Source organism: Phyllobates terribilis, unplaced genomic scaffold, assembly GCF_046119375.1.
Source record: "Phyllobates terribilis strain yellow unplaced genomic scaffold, ASM4611937v1 Scaffold_10__3_contigs__length_209671492, whole genome shotgun sequence".
NCBI classification, from domain to species: Eukaryota; Metazoa; Chordata; class Amphibia; order Anura; family Dendrobatidae; genus Phyllobates; species Phyllobates terribilis.
In genome coordinates, this window is record NW_027362770.1 from 159732230 (window position 1) to 159756034 (window position 23805).

General features: G+C 50.9%; 1 protein-coding gene across 1 annotated transcript in view; it reads left to right on the top strand.

Moving 5' to 3' along the window:
- Nucleotides 1–23805, top strand: part of LOC141164589 (uncharacterized) — a 234843-nt gene that overhangs the window by 85380 nt on the left and 125658 nt on the right. The gene's annotated exons all lie outside the window — the stretch shown is intronic.

Sequence of the window (23805 nt, forward strand, 5' to 3'; positions counted from 1 at the left end):
CGCGTGGAGAGCCATGGTCGGAAGACACTATCACTGCTCTTTGTGAACTAAGATAGATTGACCCCAGAGGCAAAACCAAGGCCCAAATGATTGCTGAACTGTTACAAGGTGCTGCAGAGCACGTCCGACAGCAGAGCCCTGATGATGGGCCGGCCAGGAGCATTTTCCCTTAGTGGAAACGGACGGAGACATTTGTGCGAGGATTTGAAAAAATCTGCAGACAGTAGCTGAAGCCCAGTGGGTCAGGTATTTAACCCCAGGGCTCAGAGGAAAAGCTCTGGAGGTGTTTCCTTCTCTCCCTCGAGAACAAGATGGATACTATGAGGCTGTCAAGCAGGCCCTAATAAAAAAGTACCAGCTGACTCCGGAGGTTTACTGGAAAAAGTTCAGAACCCTTCAACGTGGACCACATGATAGCTACAGTGATATGGTGGATGGACTCAGAACCAACTTTGAGCAGTGGGTCCAAGGACTGTCAGTCACCACCTTTGAGGACCTGAAGGATCTGTTGGTGAAGGACCAGTTTCTTCGTCTTTGCCCAGTGGAAGTGTGACAGTTTGTGCTTGACCGGGAGCCGAAGGAAACCGCTAAAGCAGCCCAGATCGCAGATGCCTATGAGGCCAACCGCAAACCAGAGGTGCAGAAGTCGGCCGCCGCCAGCTGGAAAGGGGGTAAGCCTACAACCACACCCAGTGTTCCAGCCAGCCGGCCCTCAGTGGGTTCTGTCCCATCTTCCAGCACCTGGCCTGCATTTGACTCCCGTAAGTGTTATATTTGTGACAAAACGGGTCATGTCAGCCTTGTCTGCCTGGAGAGGCGAAACATGAACACCACACCTGAGGCTCCAGGGCCTACTGCAGCCATTCTTTTTGTGGTTGTGGTGGTTGGACGGGCCCGTGAGAACTTACAACCGGTTACTGTGAGCAACACCGTTACTGTTGGCCTTAAGGACACTGGCACAGAACATACCATCATCCGCCCTGAGTTTGTGTTACCAGAGGAACTCATTCCTGGGAAGATCCTGACTGTCACCGGGTTTGGGGGTGTTCGCCGTTCCATACCGATGGCCCAAGTTTTCCTGGACTGTGGTGCGGGGAGAGGGTTGCAGGAAGTGGGGGTGTCGGAGAATCTCCCCACTACTGTGCTATTGAGGACTGATCTAGTATGGTTGGTTGCCCAATACATTCCTGACAACCCTCCCAGATCTAATATGTCATGCAATGGCACTGTCAATGTCTATTTAATGCATAATAAAAATGTGTGTTATGGTAAAGGGGAACTCAGTCACTTCACTCCACGGGGTGATGCTGCTGAGGATCCCCTAAAGTGAGCCAGTATAAGTGCTATGGGTAAGGGGAGCAGGCACGGACACCAGGAAGCAGGTCGCCCCATGCAGATGACCAGTGTCACACCAGGGAGTGGCATGGCCAATGGTATCTGCCCAATAACTAGCATGACTCCAGAGGTACAGAGCAAGGATGGGGGGAAACACGGGGATCATAGGGAAAGTGGTCCCATGCCACCAACCAGTGTCACGACGGACTATGACATGGCCGGTCATAGCTCCCCCTTAGTGAGCACGGCTCCCAAGGTAAAACACAACCAGGCAAGGTAAAAGAAAGGTGTTCTCCCTGTTTGTCAGGAGTATGGGAAGAAGGTACCCATAGCCTGTTAGAGGTGTGGGGAAAATGTATCCCGAACCGGTCAGGGTGATCGGAAAGCTGGATCCCCAGTCGGTCAGAGTAGTGGGCAAGTTGGGTCCACGGCTTGTCGGATCAGCAGGAAGGGTGGGTAAGGAGATGGGCTTAAGTGATTATCTGTAAATCAGCTCCTACGTCACCACAAAGAGGGGGAGATGTCATGGATATATTAAGAAAAGTATTAACAATTTCTCCCAAACCCCTCATTCCCCCTCCCCTATAGTAATTGTCAAAGGACCAAAAATGTGAAGGCTGGAGACCAGACCCCATGATGTCATCACTGAGGGTGTGTGGGCAGGTCTCCCCTTAGGCATAAAATAATCCACGGAGGATGGATCAGGACTCATGTTGGAAGTTACATAGTTTGTGTAGCACAGGTCACGTTCGCTGAACGGGCATCGGAGTGCTTCCCTCCACCTATACTGAGTCGTCCCTGCGAACTGTATAGAGTAAGTTTCTTCTTTAATCCTGTTTATTTTGTGTAACTGCATATTCTGTACTGTAAAATCTTTGTAAAATATTTGTATATTTTTCATAACACTGCCTCCCTTTTGGATTAAATATAAAATTTAATAGTTCTGTTTCTTTTGCTCTGTAATCGTTCCCTCCCCCAAAGCCATACGCTATCAGACCGCAGGCACCTAGCCAAGTCTGTATTATATTTCAAACTCGGCCGGTGATGGCAACGAATAATAATCATTAAGCTATCGTGAAGCTGACAGTAACCGTATGGGGCGTATACACATATTCCATGCGTTGGAATCCGGAGGTGTGACGCCAAACACTCACTTGCCAATACCTACGTAGTGTGTAGTTGTGTTCGTGTGCTCACGAATCCCTGACGAAATCCTGACAGAGTGACGGCAGCGGTGAGATATTGTGTGATCTCCCCGGTGTCGCCCTTGTGAAACCCTAACAGTATGTCTTTGGAGTGTGAGAGGAAACTGGAGAACCCGGAGGAAACCCCGGCTAACATAGGGAGAACATACAAACTCCTTGCAGATGTTGTCCTTGGTGGGATTTAAACCCAGGACCTCACCGCTGCAAGACTGCAGTGCTAACCACTGAGTCACCGTGCTATTATGTATCTGTTATCTATTATCTATCTATTATCTATCTATCATCTACTTATTATCTATCTATAATATATCTATTATTTATCTATTATCTAGCTAATATCTATCATCTATCTACCTATTATCTATCTATTTATTATCTATCTACATATTATCTATCTATTATCTTTCTATTATCCATCTATTATCCATCTACTAGATGGTGGCCCGATTCTAACGCATCGGGTAATCTAGAATATGTATGCGACCGACCGGGCGCAACTAAGCAGCGAAGCAGTGTTTAAAAGGGTTGTGCACGACTTTAAATTAACCGCCCAATGTATGCCCCCGGGGCCCCTAATGAATTTTGTAATTACGTCATGTTGTCAATACTGCTTGTGACAACATCGCTGACGACGCACAGCCAGCACGTAATTCCCCCGGCTGCAGCCGGCTGTTGTTTCCGCTTACATCACGACTATTTGCAGCTGCAGCCAGGGGTCTGCTGTTTCGCGTACCACGGTGAATGATGGGCTGTGGGTGGGCTTATCCCCCATCGTGTCACACCCACCATCCACCAGCGCGCTATGTCAATGAATGCGCGTGCGGTGATGATAGATAGATAATAGATAGTAACAGCCGAAGCTCTTGATTCTTGACACTAACAGTATACATGCGTCCAATTATTCTGCTAAGTCATCGTCTTGGATTCCAAGTTTTATTCCAAACGTAATGCTCTGGAATCTCTCGATACAAATACTGCCTTGCGTTTTCGTCACGTTGGTTCAGCAAAAAACATTCCATTAATGTTGACGTTGTGCTTAAAGTTTTTGAGACATCTTCGACTTGAGCATTTTCAAAGAAATAAAGTTGCTGTTGATTTGGTAAATGAATAGCTAAATGTATAATGACATGGGACTGTGAATGCATTGGAAACGCAAATATTCTCCAAGCAGCTTCTGGAGCACTGACATATCTTGATTCAACAAAACGTGATGATTCATCGTGATTGACTGTCTTCTGTTGTATTTCGACGTTAGCTTTGCCATGCCCCTTGTAGATGTACTTGAAAAGATATTTGACACTTTTGATTGAAGCGCAGATTTCAACGTTGATGTGATAGTTGTAGCGTTTTAATAAGTACGGGTTGTATGGAACTATCCATGAGTTATTTATAATCTTTTTGTTGTGTATAATGTTATCAATGAGTTGTCGCCGGTGGGATGGGTAGCCATCAAAATCTTTAACAGTGTGCTGTTTCAACTGCTTTGGAAACCCTTTTGTACACTTTCCGTTTTGCATGCATGGACTTTTTGGATTTGCTACACCGCATGGGCCATGAACCATATTACAGATTACAATATTATACAATTCACGATACTTTTCTTGGTTAGGAATTTCAGCCCACACTATGTTGTCAATTTCGTCCTCCGTGCGAAACTTGGAATCCGCGTCTAAGATAATTAGTATATGCGCATGTGGGAGACCTCGTTTCTGAAACTCTATGACGTGTACCATTGCTACGACTGTTCCAAAAAGCCCATTTTTGATGTCTTTAAAAAGGCTGCTGAGTTTTAGTCTAAATACTCGTGCAACTAAGTCCGGCCTGTGTTCAACTTGCTGCCAGGGTTGTAGATTTTCGGTAATTTCTGGCCATTTAGGATTACAGGTCATTGTTAAAAAAATCTCAGGTCTTCCATACTTTGTTACTATTGCCATTGCATATTGATAACGCTGTTGCATCTTGCGGGGGCTACCTTTAAATGACGAATTACTGTTTTTCCAATTGGAATTCCTTTTTGAATGGATTGTTTTTGCAAATGTTCTTGAAGAACGCAGTAGTCTTCAACTTTAAGTTTTTTTTGGTTCATTCGTATGAAATTGAGCCGATTAGCTTCAATTGTAACGTATGCGTCGACCAAGTGCTGTTGTGTCAGTTTCCCACCGTTTAAAATAGGATTGAAGTAATTTTCGGACAGACAGAAGAAAACTGTAGTACTGTAGTTGTGTAGTTTCATGCCACCCTTGATCACCGCTTGGAAAGAATAGCGGATACAGAAGAGCATCAAGGTTGCTGTGCAAAATGCTAATTCGTTGTGTTTTAGGAACGAAAGGGTTGGTTTGGTCTGGCATAAGATGGACTAATATATCCCTTTGAAAAAGAGGCTCTCTATCATCGTTTTGAAAAACAACTGCGACCTCACTTACACGTGGTTTGTTGTAACATCGGGGAACTTGTTGACGTTCTTGTTTAATGGCATTATCCCATAATCCCATAGAACCCCCGTGGAGAGATCTCAAAATGGCAGTTTGGAGAAGGCACCCTTCAAATATCAGGGACCTGGAGCAGTTTGCCAAAGAAGAATGGTCTACAATTCCAGCAGAGCATTGTAAGAAACTCATTGATGGTTACCGGAAGCGGTTGTTCGCAGTTATTTTGGCTAAAGGTTGTGCAACCAAGTATTAGGCTGAGGGTGCCAATACTTTTGTCTGGCCCATTTTTGGAGTTTTGTGTGAAATGATCAATGATTTGATTTTTGCTTAATTCTCTTTTGTGTTTTTTCATTGAAGACAAATTAAATGAAGATAATAATACCAAAGAATTTGTGATTGCAATCATTTTCAGGAAGAAACTGAGTATTATCTGACAGAATTACAGGAATGCCAATACTTTTGGCCACCACTGTGTAACGGGTCTGGGAGGCGGAACCTCTGAGCTACTATACAAGGGGGCGGTCCTTGTAAGGGAGCTGGTGGCGACCAGGGAAGACGGGCAGGCAGTCACAGCAGGTGACCGGGACAGTCTCTGAGTGAACGGGCTGGAGGTCACGGCAAGTGACCGGGGCAGTCTCTGGATGAACGGGCAGGAGATCACGGCAAGTGACCGGGGCAGTCTCTGGATGAACGGGCAGGAGGTCACGGCAAGTGACCGGGGCAGTCTCTGGATGAACGGGCAGGAGGTCACGGCAAGTAACCGGGGCAGTCTCTGGGTAAAGGGTAGGTACGACCTGTGATGGCATAGCCTCCAGGTAGGCTAGCAGGCAGATGGTTGATGTGTGCTCCCAGGTGAGCAAGCGAGAGTCTCTGGAATGGCAGGTGGTCACAGCACGTGACGGCGGAGCCTCCAGGTAGGCTAGCAGGCAGGTAACAGGTGTGCGCTCCCAGGTGAGCGGGCAGGAGTCTCTGGAATGGCAGGTGGTCACAGCACGTGACGGCGGAGCCTCCAGGTAGGCTAGCAGGCAGGTAGCAGATGTGCGCTCCCAGGTGAGCGGGCAAGCTGGTCCATAGACAGACTGACAGGAGTTGGAGGGCAGACCGTCGGACCTCAGGCTAGCAGGCAGGTAGCAGAGGAGCGCTCCCAGGTGAGCGGGCAAGCTGGTCCTTAGACAGACTGACAGGAGTCGGTAGGCAGACCGTCGGACCTCAGGCTAGCAGGCAGGTAAGCAGAATATCAGGCAGGAATCAGACAGCAAACTGGCAGGAATCTGGCAGGTAACTGGCAACGGGACCTGAGGGCTGAAGCAGAGTAGTGAACAGCGCAACAACATTGCTCGGGCACCTCTATTTTGGAGGAGGTGCCTTATATATGGTGAAGTCCTTCGGCCATTGGCCGGGGACTCCTTAGGACGGCGCGCGCGGCCCCTTTAAGAGGGAGGGAGCGCACGCGCGCCCTAAGCACAGTGGCCGGGAAGGAGCGCGCGCTGCCAGCAGAGCGGGAGGAGGACGTCGGGCTCGGAGCAGAGGGGTGAGGGGAACAGCGTCCCTGCCTAGCAGAGGGCAGGGACGCCGGCGCTACAGTACCCCCCCCTTTAGGCCCCCCCTTTTTTAGGCCAGAGAGAAATTTAGCTAGGATGAGAGGGGCATGGATGTTCTCCCGGGGCTCCCACGTTCTCTCTTCAGGACCAAACCCCTTCCAATCTACTAGAAAAAAGGTCTTCCCTCTTACCCTTTTGGTGGCCAGAATGTTCTCTACCTCAAATTCGTTTTCAGCGGAAACCGGAGCAGGAGGCGTACCTGTAGACTTGGAAAAAGAGTTAAGTACCACAGGTTTGAGGAGAGATACATGGAAGGAGTTAGGGATCCGCAAGTTGGCCGGGAGTTTCAATTTATAGGCCACCGGGTTGATCTGACTGATGACCTCCAGAGGACCGATGAACCGAGGCCCTAACTTATAGGAAGGAATCTTGAGCCGGACATACTTGGACGAGAGCCAGACCTTATCCCCTGGACGGAATAGAGGAGGATCCAGACGTTTTTTGTCAGCATGTCTTTTCATACGCTCGGATGACAGAAGGAGTGCGGATCGGGTACTCTCCCATATGGAGGAAAATTTGTTAACAAGAGATTCCGCAGCCGGATTGTCCACCGAGGTGGAGACGGGAAATGGGATCCGAGGATGCTGACCGAAGACAACAAAAAACGGGGATTTGGAAGAAGATTTGCTCTCGTGATTGTTGTAAGAAAATTTGGCCCATGGCAGGAGATCCACCCAGTCTGAATGGTGGGCATTAACGAAGTGCCGGAGGTAACTGGTCAGGTTCTGATTGATCCGCTCCACTTGACCATTAGACTGTGGGTGGTAAGCGGAGGAGAAGTCCAGGGTGACGTCTAGCAGTTTACAAGTGGCTCTCCAGAAGCGTGAGGTGAACTGTACCCCACGATCCGACACGATGTGGAGGGGCAGGCCATGAAGACGGAAGATGTGGCGGATAAAGTCTTTAGCCAGCTCGGGTGCAGACGGGAGGCCTGGCAGGGGAACGAAATGAGCCATCTTGGAAAAGCGGTCAGCGACCACCCAAATGACCGTACAACCGGCAGAGACGGGGAGATCAGTTATAAAGTCCATTGCTATATGCTGCCAGGGGGCAGCAGGTACTGGGAGCGGAAGGAGGCGACCGGCTGGCAGATGTCTCGGAACCTTGTTGCGGGCGCAGGACACACAGGCAGAAACAAAGTCTATTACGTCCTTGTGCAGGGTAGGCCACCAGTAGTGCCGGGTAATAAGCTGGAGGGTCTTTTTCTGACCGGCGTGGCCAGCTAGTTTAGACGAGTGACCCCAGTGTAGGATCTTCTCCCGATCAGGTACTGATACGAACGTCTTACCGGGAGGGAGACGATTTAGACTCACGGGAGCCACCTGCATTACTCTGGCGGGATCGATGATGTGTTTCGGTTCCTCCTCGAGATCAGACACCAGAAAGGATCGGGACAAGGCGTCCGCCTTGATGTTTTTGTCAGCCGGGCGAAAATGAAGAATAAAATCAAAGTGAGCAAAAAACAAGGACCACCGAGCTTGGCATGGGTTAAGTCTCTGGGCATGCTGGAGGTAAGCCAAGTTCTTGTGGTCAGTGTAAATTATTACCGGGTGAAGAGCCCCTTCGAGCAGGTAACGCCACTCCTCCAATGCCAGCTTGATGGCCAATAACTCTCGATCTCCTATGGAATAGTTGCGCTCAGAAGAGGAGAAGAGTTTGGAGAAGAAGCCACAAGTTACCATTCTCCCGGAAGATGATTTTTGGGTAAGTACCGCTCCGGCTCCAGAGGAGGAGGCGTCAACCTCCAGGAAGAACTGCTTGTTGCCATCTGGGCGATGCAGCACCGGGGCGGAAGAGAAGGCCTGTTTTAAGGAAAGAAAGGCCTCCTCTGCTTCGGGCGGCCACTCTCTGGGATTAGTGCCCTTACGGGTGAGCGCGGAAATTGGGGCAGTCCGGGAAGAGAAGTGCGGAATGAAGAGGCGGTAGTAGTTGGCGAAGCCCAGGAACCGCTGAATGGCCTTCAACCCCTCCGGTCGGGGCCATTTCTCGATGGCAGACAGTTTCTCTGGATCCATTCGAAGGCCGGTCTGAGAAATAATGTAGCCCAAAAACGGAAGCGAGGTCTGCTCAAAGAGGCACTTCTCATATTTAGCGAAGAGGTGATTCTGCCTGAGCCTGAGCAGGACCTGACGAACGTCTCTCCGGTGAGTCTGGAGATCCGGAGAGAAGACCAAGATGTCGTCCAGGTACACCACTACGCAGGAGTAGAGAAGGTCCCGGAAGATGTCATTGACCAACTCTTGAAAGACGGCAGGAGCGTTACAGAGACCAAAGGGCATTACCAGATATTCATAGTGGCCGTCCCGGGTGTTGAATGCAGTCTTCCATTCATTCCCTTGACGGATACGGACCAGGTTGTACGCCCCACGGAGGTCCAGTTTGGTGAAGATTCTAGCCCCCCTCAGACGATCAAATAATTCTGGAATGAGCGGAAGGGGGTACTTATTCTTCACCGTGATCTGGTTAAGGCCTCTATAGTCTATACAGGGACGAAGAGAGCCGTCCTTCTTTTTTACGAAAAAGAAGCCTGCTCCCGCCGGGGAGGTGGATTTCCGGATGAATCCCTTGGCCAAATTCTCCTCAATATATTCGGACATCGACCGGGTCTCAGCAGCGGACAATGGGTAAATACGCCCACGGGGAGGCGTAGTACCGGGTAACAGGTCGATAGGACAGTCGTATGGTCTATGAGGGGGTAATGTCTCTGCCTCCTTTTTATTAAAGACATCAGCAAATGACCAATAGGGAATCGGAAGTCCAGGTAGATTAGTTGGGGTAGGAGAAGGACGGGTGGGATGAACAGGAACCAAACAAGTCTTATGACAGTCCTGTCCCCAGCGAAGGACCTCTCCGGTCTGCCAGTCAAGCACGGGTGCATGTCTCTGGAGCCAAGGTAGACCTAGTAAGAGGGCGTGAGAGAGTCCAGGCAGAACATGAAAAGAGATGCTCTCAGAATGCAGCATTCCCACCTGCAGAGTTACGGATTCGGTGATGAGTTGGATGGGACGTGGTAAGAGGCCCCCATCCACAGCAGCGACAGATAATGGTATAGCCAGAGGTTTGGTGGGAATGCGGTATTTTTCTACCAGGGCCTGTGAAATAAGATTCCCGGCCGCTCCAGAGTCAAGTTGGGCTAGTTCGAAATAACGATTCTCCCCGCAGATAATTGAGACTGACAGCAGCAGAGATGGAGAGGATTTATTCTTGTCTAGGTCGACCTCTCTGAGCGAACCTAGACACAGGCGTTTCCCGACCTCTCCGGGCAGGTACGGATCCGGCGCTCCTTACTGCCACAGTAGAAGCAGCTCCCCTCGGCACGGCGTAAGTCCTGACTGGTTTTGACCATCTTGGTCTGGTCGACCTGCATAGGCTCAGGAGAGTGTACCTGGGGAGAAACGGAGGGAGTGACGGATTTCTGAAAAGTAGGAGCTAGACGTGGAAACCTCCTCTCACGAGTGACCTCTTTGGCACGCTCCTGGAACCGTAGGTCAATCCGGGTGGCAAGAGTTATTAGGTCATCGAGAGTGGTAGGAATGTCTCGACCGGCAAGTTCATCTTTAATACGGCCGGACAGACCCTCCCAGAAGACAGATACCAGAGCGTCGTTATCCCAGGCCAGCTCCGAGGCAAGGGTACGGAACCGTATGGCATATTGGCCCACGGTGAGACTTCCCTGACGGAGGCGTAGCAGAGATGATGCGGATGAGGTCTTCCGTCCAGGTTCGTCGAAGACTTTCCGGAAAGCCGTGAGAAAGGCAGGCAAGTCGGACACCAGGGGTCTCCTCTCTCCCATAGAGGATTTAGCCAGGCCAGGGCCTCCCCGGTGAGATGGGACATGATGAAGGCAATTTTGGCCCGGTCGGAGTTAAACTGGTGGGACAGGAGTTCAAAGTGCAGGGTGCACTGATTTATAAAGCCCCGAGCCTGAGCGGAGTCGCCTCCGAAGCGAGGAGGTGCGTAAAGCCGGGGTCCGGGGTAGGATACCATAGTATTGGTGGGCAGCGGAGCTGCCGGATTGCGAGTCATGGCTCTGGCGGTGGTTGCTGGTGGAGCAGTCAGAGTGTCCAGGCGAGTATTGACATTCCGCAGGTGACCCAGGATGGACTCCTGTTGGGACCTCTGACGGGACAGTTCATGACACAGGTCCGAGAGTGAGGGAGCTTGGGTGCCACCGGGTTCCATGGCCCGAGCAAACTGTAACGGGTCTGGGAGGCGGAACCTCTGAGCTACTATACAAGGGGGCGGTCCTTGTAAGGGAGCGGGTGGCGACCAGGGAAGACGGGCAGGCAGTCACAGCAGGTGACCGGGACAGTCTCTGAGTGAACGGGCTGGAGGTCACGGCAAGTGACCGGGGCAGTCTCTGGATGAACGGGCAGGAGATCACGGCAAGTGACCGGGGCAGTCTCTGGATGAACGGGCAGGAGGTCACGGCAAGTGACCGGGGCAGTCTCTGGATGGACGGGCAGGAGGTCACGGCAAGTGACCGGGGCAGTCTCTGGGTAAAGGGTAGGTACGACCTGTGATGGCAGAGCCTCCAGGTAGGCTAGCAGGCAGATGGTTGATGTGTGCTCCCAGGTGAGCAAGCGAGAGTCTCTGGAATGGCAGGTGGTCACAGCACGTGACGGCGGAGCCTCCAGGTAGGCTAGCAGGCAGGTAACAGGTGTGCGCTCCCAGGTGAGCGGGCAGGAGTCTCTGGAATGGCAGGTGGTCACAGCACGTGACGGCGGAGCCTCCAGGTAGGCTAGCAGGCAGGTAGCAGATGTGCGCTCCCAGGTGAGCGGGCAAGCTGGTCCATAGACAGACTGACAGGAGTTGGAGGGCAGACCGTCGGACCTCAGGCTAGCAGGCAGGTAGCAGAGGAGCGCTCCCAGGTGAGCGGGCAAGCTGGTCCTTAGACAGGCTGACAGGAGTCGGTAGGCAGACCGTCGGACCTCAGGCTAGCAGGCAGGTAAGCAGAATATCAGGCAGGAATCAGACAGCAAACTGGCAGGAATCTGGCAGGTAACTGGCAACGGGACCTGAGGGCTGAAGCAGAGTAGTGAACAGTGCAACTACATTGCTCGGGCACCTCCATTTTGGAGGAGGTGCCTTATATATGGTGAAGTCCTTCGGCCATTGGCCGGGGACTTCTTAGGACGGCGCGCGCGGCCCCCTTAAGAGGGAGGGAGCGCGCGCGCGCGCCCTAAGCACAGTGGCCGAGAAGGAGCGCGCGCTGCCAGCAGAGCGGGAGGAGGACGCCAGGCTCGGAGCAGAGGGGTGAGGGGAACAGCGTCCCTGCCTAGCAGAGGGCAGGGACGCCGGCGCTACACACTGTACCTATTATCTATCTATTATCTATCTATCATCTACCTATTGTAGCATCGACGTCTCTGCCTCCGGCAAGGAGGAGGCGCCGCCCCCCTTACCGCCGCGCTCCTGGTCCGGCGTCTGCTGCTCTCCCTGCTGCTGCTGCTCGCAGCTTCCCGGGCACTGTGCTTAGGGCGCGCGCATGCTCCCTCCCTCTTAAAGGGGCCGCACGCGCCGTCCTAAAGAGTCCCCAGCCAATGGCCGGAGGACTTCCCCTATATAAGGCACCTCTTCCAAAATGGAGGTGCCTGTGAAAGGTTTTTGCTCTGTATGCTAACTGTTGCTTCAGCCCTCTGGTCCCTTTGCAAGTAAGTCCTGTCTGCCAGTCTTTCTATCAGTCCAGCCCACCAGTCTGACTACTATCCAGCCCGAAAGTCTGTCTACAGTCCAGTCCGCCAGTCTGTCTACGGGCTCTTCCCGCCTGGCTGCCAGTTACCTGCCTTACCCGCCAGCCTGCTTACCTGTAAACACCTGCCAGTTACCTGCCATGCCCTCCAGCCTGCTTACCTGGAAGCACCTGCCAGTTACCTGTCGTGCCCACCAGCCTGTTTACCTGGAAGCACCTGCTCGTTACCTGTTGTGCCCGCCAGCTTGCCTACCCGGAGCACCCGTCTAGCTATCTGCCGAACCAGCCTGCTTATCCACCCGGACTACCCGTCAGCCTTCCAGCCGTGCTCATCAGGTGTACCGGTCAGTTCCTGCCATCTGACCCGTGGGAGTTACGTGGTCTCACACAAGGTCGGTCCCAGAGTGGCACCTAGTCCCTCTGCTCGGTCCCTCCCTGGTTCACAGAGTCAATTGAGCCGCCGTGCGACCTTGGTCAGGCCGAGTAGATACTTAGTCCTGCCCTTCTGGTCCTTCCTTGCACCGCAGCACAGAGGTTCCACCACCGGATCCGTAACAGTTTGCACAGGCCTTGGAACCCGGTGGCCCCCAGGCTCCTTCACTCTCTGACCTGTCCTATCTACGGACTGTTAACTCCCGCCTGGACACACTGTCCAATCCGTCCGTGTCCTCTTCTAGCCGAGCGGCACCCGCTCCGGCAGCACCACAATCTACTGGCGCTATGGTATCTGGCTCTGGACCCCGGCTCTCTGCGCCTCCACATTTTGGTGGTGACCCCGTCTTATGTCGGGGCTTTCTAAATGAGTGTACGCTGCACTTTGAACTTCTGGCACATCAGTTCCCATCCTCCGACCGGGCCAAGGTGGCGTTCATCATGTCTCACCTCACCGGGGAGGCATTGGCATGGCTAAACCCTCTGTGGGAAAGTGGGGACCCCTGGTGTTCGATCTTCCGGCTTTCCTCGCTGCCTTCTGGAAGGTCTTCGATGAGCCCGGACGAAAAACTTCTACTACCTCCTCATTTCTCCGTCTCCGCCAAGGAAGTCTCACCGTAGGCCAGTATGCCATACGTTTCCGTACCCTCGCATCTGAGCTTGCCTGGAACAACGAGGCCCTGGTGTCCACCTTTTGGGAGGGTCTTTCCGGATGGATCAAGGACAAGCTAGCCGGTCGTGACATCCCTTCTACACTGGACGACCTGATGTCATTTTCTACCTGGATTGACATCCGTTTTCTGGAGCGTGTTAAGGAGTTTACCCGGGAGAGAAGATTTCCTCGTCTCGCTCCTGTATTTCAAAAGCCCGCCTCTCAACCAGCCATTCCCCGGGCATGCTCGCCTGAGCCCATGCAGATTGACCAAACCAAGGTGGTCAACTCTCGCCAGGAGACAATCCGAACTGAGGGGAATTGCTTCTACTGTGGCAGTAAAGAGCACCTGAGCCGTTCCTGCCCGGTGAGGCCGGGAAACTCCAGTGTCTAGGACCACTCAAAGAGGTCGTCCTAGGCAAAAGTAAATCCTCCCCGTCCTTGAATCTGTCTGTTTCTATTTCTAGTGGAGAGACCCGCTTCTTTGAAACTGCCTATCTGGATTCCGGTGCCGCTGGGAATCTCATTCAACAGGCGGTTGTGGAGCGGTATCAGATCCCTGCTGTATGTCTTGCTGAACCGCTGGCGGTTGCCTTCGTGGGTGGGAGGCTTCTTCCGGAGACCATCTTGCTCATCACTGAACCTGTAACTAGTGATGAGCGAACGTGCTTGCCACTACTTGGTACTCACCAGAGCATCATGGTGTTCGACAAGCTCAGCTCTTGGCGAGTATTTCCGGGTTGCTCGGGCGGGAACTCGGGTTCCCTCCCTGCATGTTTGGCGCTCTTTAGAGAGCCAATGAACATGCAGGGATTGCCTGCCATGCACTGTAATGCCGTAGCCATGTTGATTGTGGGCATTACAGTGATTGGCTGGCCGCACAGCGTCATCAGGTCTTTATCAGACCTGACGCCGCCATGCTCGTCACAGGCACTCCGGATCAGACAGTGTAGGGAGAGGTGCTGTTGCTGAACTAGGGAGAGATTTGCTTGTGTATTAGGTAGTGTAGGGAGAAAACATGTACATTACACATATCCATCTTAACAAACAGTCCTTCTGAGGACTAATCCATCTGCAGAGATATCAGGCAGGCCGTGTATATAGGCAGGCAGGGTATATAGCAGACTGCAGTGCATATAGCACAAGAGACTCCATTCCAATTCTGCCTTCTGCTGCTGTTACATATTTGTATACAAAGGCCCAGGTCTCAGGGGCCAGGAATACTTTTCTTTGGATCTTAATCCTCATTATTTGCTTAAAAAGCAATCCAGAGAACACCGTTTTTCTGCTCCATTTGCTTGTGTAGGGAGAGGTGCTGCTGCGTCAGGGAGAGATTTGCTTGTGCATTAGATAGTGTAGGGAGAAAAAACGTACATTACACATACCATCTTAACAAACAGTCCTTTTGAGGACTAACTAATCCATCTGCAGAGATACCAGGCAGGCAGTGTATATAGGCAGGCAGGCAGCGTATACAGCAGACTGCAGTGCACAAGAGGCTCCATTCCAGTTCTGCCTTCTGCTGCTGTTACATATTTGTATACATAGGCCCAGGTCTCAGGGGCCAGGAATAATTTTTTTTGCATCTTAATCCTCATTATTTGCTTAAAAAGCAATCCAGAGAACACCATTTTTCTGCGCCATTTGCTTGCTGGCACTGCAGAATACAGCCAGGTCCTTTCTATATTACAGCGCTAAAAATCCATCTATTTAAAACTGTGTTTTCTCCGTCACATGGATCACATATACGTTTTCAGAAAATACTGCCATTTCTAGCCTCCATTAAAAAAAAAATTCAGTGTGTCGGCAAAGTTTTTGACACTGGTTTGCTGTTCAAAACAGTTACCTACAGGCCAGGTATTTAAAACTGTGTTTTCTCCGTCACACGGATTACATATACGTTTTCAGAAAATACTGCCATTTTTGGCCTCCATTAAAAATTTACTTTAGTGTGTCAGTGAAGCAATTCACAGCAGTTTGCTGGTCAAACTACTTACCTACAGGCCAGGTATTTAAAACTCTGTTTTCTCCATCACACGGACCACATATAAGTTCATTCCAAACTCAGTCATTTATAGTGAGCGTGGAAGATACTGTCCTCGATTTAAACTGGGCAAGGCACGTGGCAAGGGACGGGGAACTGGACGTGATGGTAATGGTGCATGCAGAGGCCGAGGACAAGGCCGTGGGCAAGCCGAAATTGTGCCACAACAAACACCCACATCTTCTCGCCTGACCTTCCTGTCCCAATTACTAGGGGACCGCAGCACAGCACTATTGAACCCAGAGCAGTGTCAAAAGGTTGTTGGTTAGATAGCGGATAATGCTTCCAGTCACTTAGCCACCACCACCACCACCCTGTCTTCCACACGGTCAAGTCTCAGTAGCCGTGAGTCTGGACCGCATATTCCTCACCCTGATCCTCCTTCCTCCCACCATGCCGAGTACCCAGAGACAACTGATCTCACACTTGGACACTCTGAAGAGCTGTTCACTTTTCCATTTATAGATTTGGGCCTCTCGCCCGGTCCACTTGAAGCGGGGCAAGAGGAGATCACGTGTAGCGATGCCCAAATATTTGAGCAGCCACGGTCACACGAAGGCGACGGTGGGAAAGTGTCACAAGAGCTGGACGATGATGAGACACAATTGGCAGAAAGTCAGGAGGAGGACCAGGATGCGGAAGTGGAAGACGAGGTGGTGGATGATAGAGTAACTGACCCAACCTGGCAGGAGGACATGCAGAGCGAGGACAGCAGCACACAGGGGGAAGGAGGCAGAGCACCCCAACAGGCAGGAAGAAGCAGTGTGGTAGCCGCAGACAGAAGGCAGGCAACCGTTCCCCGTAACACCAACACGAAGGAAGTTGCCAGTGCAACTGTTAGGCCTTCCCGAGTCTGGTTGTTTTTTAAAGACTCTGCCGATAACCCCAAAAAGGCCATTTTCAACACCTGCCAAGCCAGCATCAGCAGGGGTGGCAAAACAACCAGCCTGACCACCACCAGCATGATCAGGCACATGGCAACAAAGCACCCGACTTTGTGAGCCGAACCCCAGGGTCCAGGAACAGTGTCTGCGGGTGAAACCATTGATTCTTCCGCTGTTGTGCATGCAAGCCAATCCCCTGTCCATGGTGCATGCGAAGATGCCTCCTGCCCTGCACCTGTCGTTGCACACTCTCAAGTAGCAGTATCATGAAGCACGGTCATGTCCTTGTCCCAGCGCAGCGTTCACTTGTCCATACCCCAGTCCTTGGAACGCAAGCGCAAATATGCAGCCAACGCCCTACAGGCCGCACTACTAAATTCTCACATTTCACGACTGCTTGCACTTGAAATGTTGCCTTTTAGGCTCGGGGAGATGGAAGCATTCCGCAACCTGATGGCGGCGGCCATCCCTCGGTACTCGGTCCCCAGCCGCCACTATTTCTCTCGGTGTGCCGTCCCCGCATTACACAAGCACGTGTCCCAAAACATTAGCCGTGCTCTCAACAACGCAGTTACCGGTAAAGTCTACCTAACCACAGACACGTGGACAAGTGCTTGTGGGCAGGGACGGTACATCTCGCTGACGGCACACTGGGTTAACATAGTGGAAGCCGGGACCCAGTCGGACCTTGGGACGGAATACGTCCTCCCGACGCCAAGGATAGTGGGCCCTAGGTCAATCAGGGTTTCCCCCACGGTCTACAGCTCTTGCACCTCATCCTCCTCAGCCTCCATCTCCGAAATGACCACATCAGTCACAAGCTGGAAGCACTGCCTTAGGTGAAAAAGTGCACAATGCTGAAGAGTTGTGGACAGCTCTGAAAGAGCAGGCAGATCTGTGGCTCACACCGCTGAACCTACAGTCAGGCATGGTCGTGTGTGACGATGGCCGGAACCTGGTGGCGGCTCTGAGGCGAGGCGAGCTCACACATGTACCATGCCTGGCCCATGTGCTTAACCTCGTGGTTCAGCGGTTTCTCAAATCCTACCCGGAGCTGTCGGATCTGCTTGTTAAAGTACACCGCCTGTGTGGCCATTTTAGAAAGTCAGCTACAGCTTCCACCGCCCTTGCAGTGTTTCAGCAGCATTTGCTGCTTCCAGCTCTCAGACTAGTGTGTGATGTCCCCACGCGTTGGAACTCTACACTGCAGATTTTGGGAAGGATTTGTGAGCAGAAGAGGGCAGTTGTTGAGTACCAGCATCAACAAGGCCATCGGTATTCAGTTCAGACTCCACACATAAGACCTCAGGAGTGGACATGGATGTCAGACATATGTACCGTCCTCAAAAACTTTGAGGACTCCACCAAAATGGTGAGTGGCGATGACACCATAATTAGCGTCACCATCCTGCTTCTCTGTCTTCTGAAACGCTCTCTGCTCACAATCAAAGAGGATGCATTGCAGGCGGAGCACGATGAGATGGAGCAAGGAACCATACAGGGTGATTACACACAGCCAAGCCTCATCTCATCCCAACGTGGATTGGGTGACAATGAGGAAGAGGAGGAGGAGGAAGAAGGACAGGAGCTAGTTTCATGCACTATAGACGGTACTATCTGCACAGGTGTCATACCGTCTGTTCAGCGTGGATGGCCAGAGGACATAGAGGAGGAGGAGGAGAACATGGTCAGTCATCCTCTTGGTGAGGACACGGAAGTCTTGCCCGTTACCAGTCTGGCACGCATGGCTGAGTTTATGTTACGCTGCCTTTCCCATGACCCTCGCGTTCTCAATATTTTGGGTGACAGTCGTTACTGGTTGGTGACACTTCTAGACCCACTCTACAAGGAGAACTTTATATCTCTTATTCCTGAGGCGGACAGGTCTACCAAATGGGGCTGTACCAGAAGGCCCTTGTTGTGGAACTATTAAAAAAATTCCCATCTGAAAACGCTGGCAACAGAGGACACACTTCATTGGACAACCAAGGAGTACAGGCAAGAGAGACACAACTTCAATCCAGCAGAGGCAGGGGAAGTTCTGGTAGAGTTTTCTCAGGCCCTGAGGCGCGGGGTACTCTCACAAGGAGTGCAAAGTTTGGGAAGATGCTGAGGGAGTACCTTGCCGACCATACCAACGTCCTCCGTGATTCCGCTGTGCCTTCTAATTATTGGATATCCAAGCTGGATACGTGGAATGAACTGGCTCTCTATGCCTTGGAGGTCCTGGCCTGCCCAGCCACCAGCGTTTTATCAGAGCGGGTTTTTAGTGCAGCTGGTGGAATTATAACTGATAAGCGCATCCGCCTGTCAACTAAAAATGCTGACAGGCTGACTCTTATAAAAATGAACAAGGGCTGGATTGGGCCAGACTTCTCAACACCACTGAATGATAGCAGCGTAACATAAACTCCAATCCAGTGTCTTTTCTTGGGAGGTGCATTCCCATGCACCTTTTCACACCCACACATGGGTTTACGCTTCCTTATTTTGGCTATTTGCTCTTGTCCTCCTCCTTCTCCTCATCCTCCACCACCATATCACCAGGGTGACCGTGGTCCGTGATGCAACACCCACATAATTTTTTTAAAGGGTGTTTATGATGCCCGTAAAAAAAAATTTTTTAGACAGTATGTTCATGTATACCCCCCAGGGGTAAATGTTTGTCAGCCCATACACTTAGTGCATAGGCATTACAAGTATAGGAGGCCCGCTCCTTTCTAATGAGAACATTTTTTTATGAGGCCCTCCTCCACATCTCTTTCAAGGGGCATTAAAGTGCCTCCAAATTTTTGGCAGCCTTTGCATTCATTGCATAGGCCAACACTATGGGAGACTCTATCCTTTCGAATGGGAATTTGTCGTTACTGTGGCCCTGCTCTATGTGTCTTTAAATTCTTAGTGGCGTTTTTCCTAAAATTGTCAGCCGTTGGACTCACTGCATACCCTATAACTGTACAGCAGACCCTCTCCTTTCTAATGGGAACATGTCGTACCTTGTTACTGTGGCCCTGCTCTATGTGTCTTTAAATTCTTAGTGCGGTTTTTCCCAAATTTTGGCAGCCCTTGCAGTCACAGTATGGGCATTACCACTATAGGAGACCCGGTCCTTTATAATGGGAACATTTTTTTTACTGAGACCCTCCTCTATGTCTCTTCAAAGGGGTATTGGGTTGCGTTTAAATGCAGCCCTTGCAGTCACTGGATATGCAATAACAGTATAGGAGACCCACTTGTTAATAATGGGAACAACAAAGCATAACCGGGTGATGGCTCTCTAACAATAGTTAGGGACGACTGCTGGCCTTTTAAGAATAGTAAAGGCCGTCTGATGTCCCTATAAAAATAGGCTTTATGACTTTCAGAGTCCCTCCATCATAAATAAAACAGGAAGTGTTTGATGATGTGTCACACACCACATTGCCCGATAAGGTTGTAAAATGTTAAAATGACATTTCCCGGTGAATGCATTTGTCGCAAAAAAAAACGTAAAAAAAAACAAAAAACAACAGGATCTTTCTTTAGTATAAAAAAACAGCATCACCAATTTAACAACGATGTAATCACATTGTTCAGCTCATGCACCTCCTCCTCCATCTCTGAAATGACCACATCAGTCACAAGCTGACAGCACTGCAGCACTGCCTTGGCCAAGCGGCAACAGGCTGTGCTGAAGATAACATGCTTAATGCTTAGGTGACAAACCGCCCAGCGCTGCAGAGTTGTTGAAAGCTGTAACACAGAAGCCTGATCTGTGGCTCTCACTGCTGAACATACAGCCAGGCATGGTCGTGTGTGACAATGGCCAGAACCTGGTGACGGAGAAATGACAGCCGGGGTAGATACGGTTTCCCTCTATGCCAGTCCTTTCACCGAGCTAAAGAATATGGCTGTGGTGAAATACAACTCCCACTGAGAAGCTGTTTCAGATTGAAAAACATTGTGCCCACCAGAGGATTTGATTCTGAGGGCTAACCTTTCTCCCCCGCTCAAGAGCCCCATAGCAGCTGCAAAGTTAGCGATATCATGAACTCTCCTGAGGTAGAAGCCAAGGCACACCAGAGCATTCTCTGGTGGGACCGTACAAATCTGCCGAGAAGCAGTCCTGGCTAAGAAAAGTGTGTGGGAATATTCCCGGACACTCTATGGCTGCTTTTTTACTGAAGAGTAAACACACGCAAACACGGGGAGAACATACAAAGTCCTTGCAGATGTTGTCCTTGCTGGGATTTGAACCCAGGATCCCAGCGTTACAAGTCTTCAGTGCTAACAACTGATCCAATGTGCTGCCGTTCACCCTCTAATATCTAACAGGCTGTAGAAACTTGCACCTACTGCCACTCTATCTTCAGCTCCTTTGTGAGAAAATGTATTTGGGCAGCCACTCAGTCTACCAAATAAAATTCCTGAGAAGGAAATTGGGGATGGCTTTGCTACTGGTACTGGGGGCAGTGCTAATACCATGGCGTTGTACCATAGTTTGCTGGAAATATTCCAGGCTGGTAGGAGGCAAGCAAATTCCCACAGAAAAGTACCAGCAGTAATGTTCAGGAACCCGCGCTTGTAGAAGACGGAGACAACACCGGGAGAAATAGTGATGGCTGGGGACCGAGTATGGTCACGAGGTATGAGGAATGTGGTTGCGGAAAGCTTCCGCCTCCATGAGCCTAAAAGGCCATATTTCAAGTGCAAGCAGCTATGCCAGTCCTTTCACCGAGCTAAATACAACTCTCAGCAAAAAAAGCTCCGTACCGTCCCTGGCCACTTTCACCTGTCCACGTGTTTGTGATTAGGCGGTCCTTCCCAGTAAGTGCACTGGAGAGGGCACAGGTAATGTTGTGGGACCCGTGCTTGTGGAAGGCGTAGGCGATACCGGGAAATATAGTGGCGGCTGGGGACCGAGTATGGACACCCGGCCGCTGCCGGCATGAGGTTGTGAAAAGCTTCCACCTCCACGATCTTAAAAGGCCATATTTCAAGTGCAAAAAGCTGCCCAGAAATCTGGCAGTTTAGTGTTGCGGCCTGTGGGTGGGTGGGTGGCTGTATACTTGTGCTTGCATTCCAAGGAATGGGATAGGGACAACTGAACACTGCAGTGGGACAAGGACGTGGACGGTGATTGTTCAAGTCTGCAATGACAGGTAAATGGCGGGAGGCATCTTCGCATGCACCAAGGATCATTTATGATGGGCACACTTTTAGGCAGTGACCTGGGAGTCAGAGATGCTTCCAGAGGTCTTCCCCATGCTGTTCCCATGTCTTTTCAGCACTGTATGCATGTGTCTGATGATGTGTCACACACCACATGGCCAGATAAGGTTGTAAAATGTTAAAATGACATTTCCTGGTGAATGCATTTGTCTTGGTTGAAAGCAATGCAAAAGTGCAAAAACGCATCAAAAACGCTACGTGTGAACATAGCCCAAGGTGTGGAGGAGTATTTTTGTTTTCGATTATTTATTTTGCTTTATATACATTGTACATGTCATGGAAAGGATGTTCCTTAACATATTTCCCAGGAAAATCCATTTTGGTTTCGTTTTTGTATGTTTTATTGTGAGTCCGTAAAAGTGGCGTAATACCTCTGACAACATTGTTGACAGCAGTGACCTGGGAGTCAGAAATGCTTCCAGGGGTCTTCCCCATGCTGTTCCCATGTCATTTGAGCACTGTTCCCATTGATTTGGGCAATTTTTAGGCCCTCTGCAGACCGCCGAGGGGAGCTGCCTGAAAAATGCTCGAGTTTCCCATAGACTTACATTGGGCTCGTTGCTCAGGTCGAGCACCCGAGTATTCCAATTTGCTCGACCCGAGCAACGAATACCCGAGCATTTTAGTGCTCGCTGTAACCCTTCAGGTGGGAATGCTGCACTCGGAGAAGATCTCCTTTCATGTGCTGTCCGGTCTCTCTCATTCCCTCTTGCTTGGTCTACCCTGGTTACAAAAACATGAACCCGTCCTGAACTGGAGATCCGGTGAAGTGCTCCGTTGTGGACAGGAATGCCATAAGTCCTGTCTGGTTCCGGTTCGTCCAGCGCGACCTCCGTCTACTCCGGCTAATCTACCTGGTCTTCTGGCACCCTTCTGGTCCTATGCGGACGTCTTCGACAAGAAGGAAGCAAAGACTCTACCACCTCATAGGCCATATGATTGCCCCATCAACCTGGTACCTGGTGCTTCTCCTCCCCGCAGGCGTATCTACCCCTTGTCGCTGGCCGAGACCCGGGCCATGTCTGAATACATTGAGGAGAATCTTGCTAGGGGATTTATCCAGAAATCCACCTCTCCGGCTGGAGCAGGATTCTTCTTCGTTAAGAAGAAAGACGGCTCTCTATGCCCCTGTATTGATTACAGGGGTTTTAACCAGATTACCATAAAAAATAAGTACCCCCTGCCTCTCATCTCGGAGCTGTTCGACCAACTTAAAGGTGCGAAGATCTTCACCAAGCTTGATCTTCGTGGGGCGTACAACTTGGTCCGGATCCGCCAGGGAGACGAATGGAAGATGGCATTCAACACCCGGGACGGTCACTACGAATAACGCGTTATGCCTTTTGGTCTCTGTAATGCTCCAGCCGTCTTCCAGGAGCTGGTTAACGACATCTTCCGTGATCTCCTGTATTCTTGCGTGGTGGTTTACCTGGACGACATCTTGGTTTTCTCTCCGGATCTACCCTCACACCGGAGGGATGTTCGTCAGGTTCTGCAAAGGCTCCGGCAGAATCGCCTATACACTAAATACGAGAAATGCCTCTTTGAGCAAACATCTCTACCGTTCCTGGGTTATATCATCTCCGAGACTGGTCTGCGGATGGATCCCGAGAAGGTCTCTGTCGTCTTAAAGTGGCCTCGACCGGAGGGGTTGAAGGCAATTCAGAGATTCCTGGGCTTCGCAAATTATTACCGCCTCTTTATTGCCCATTTCTCCTCCCGGACTGCTCCCATCTCCACGCTCACCAGTAAAGGAGCAAATCCCAGGGAATGGACTTCCGAAGTGGAGGAGGCCTTTGTCTCCCTTAAACAAGCCTTCTCCTCCACTCCTGTGTTGCATAGTCCGGATTGCAGCAAGCAGTTCTTCCTGGAAGTTGATGCATCCTCCTCCGGAGCCGGAGCAGTGCTCGCCCAGAAGTCCTCGTCTGGGAGAATGGTAACCTGCGGCTTCTTCTCCAAGCTTTTCTCCTCGTCCGAGCGCAACTACTCCATAGCAGCTGTTGGCCATAAAATTAGCGCTGGAGGAGTGGCGCTACTTGCTGGAGGGGGTTCTTCACCCGGTGGTCATCTACACTGACCACAAAAGCCTCACTTATCTGCAGAACGCCCAGAGACTAAATCAGCCCCAGACCAGGTGGTCTCTATTCTTTGCCCGATTCTGCTTCACCCTCCATTACCGCCCGGCAGACAAGAACATCAAAGCTGACTCTCTATCCCGCTCATTCCTGTCTTCCAACCAAGAGGAGGAACCCTTATATATAATTGACCCCTCCAAAGTAATGACTGTGGCTCCAATTGACCTGGCTCATCTTCCACCTGG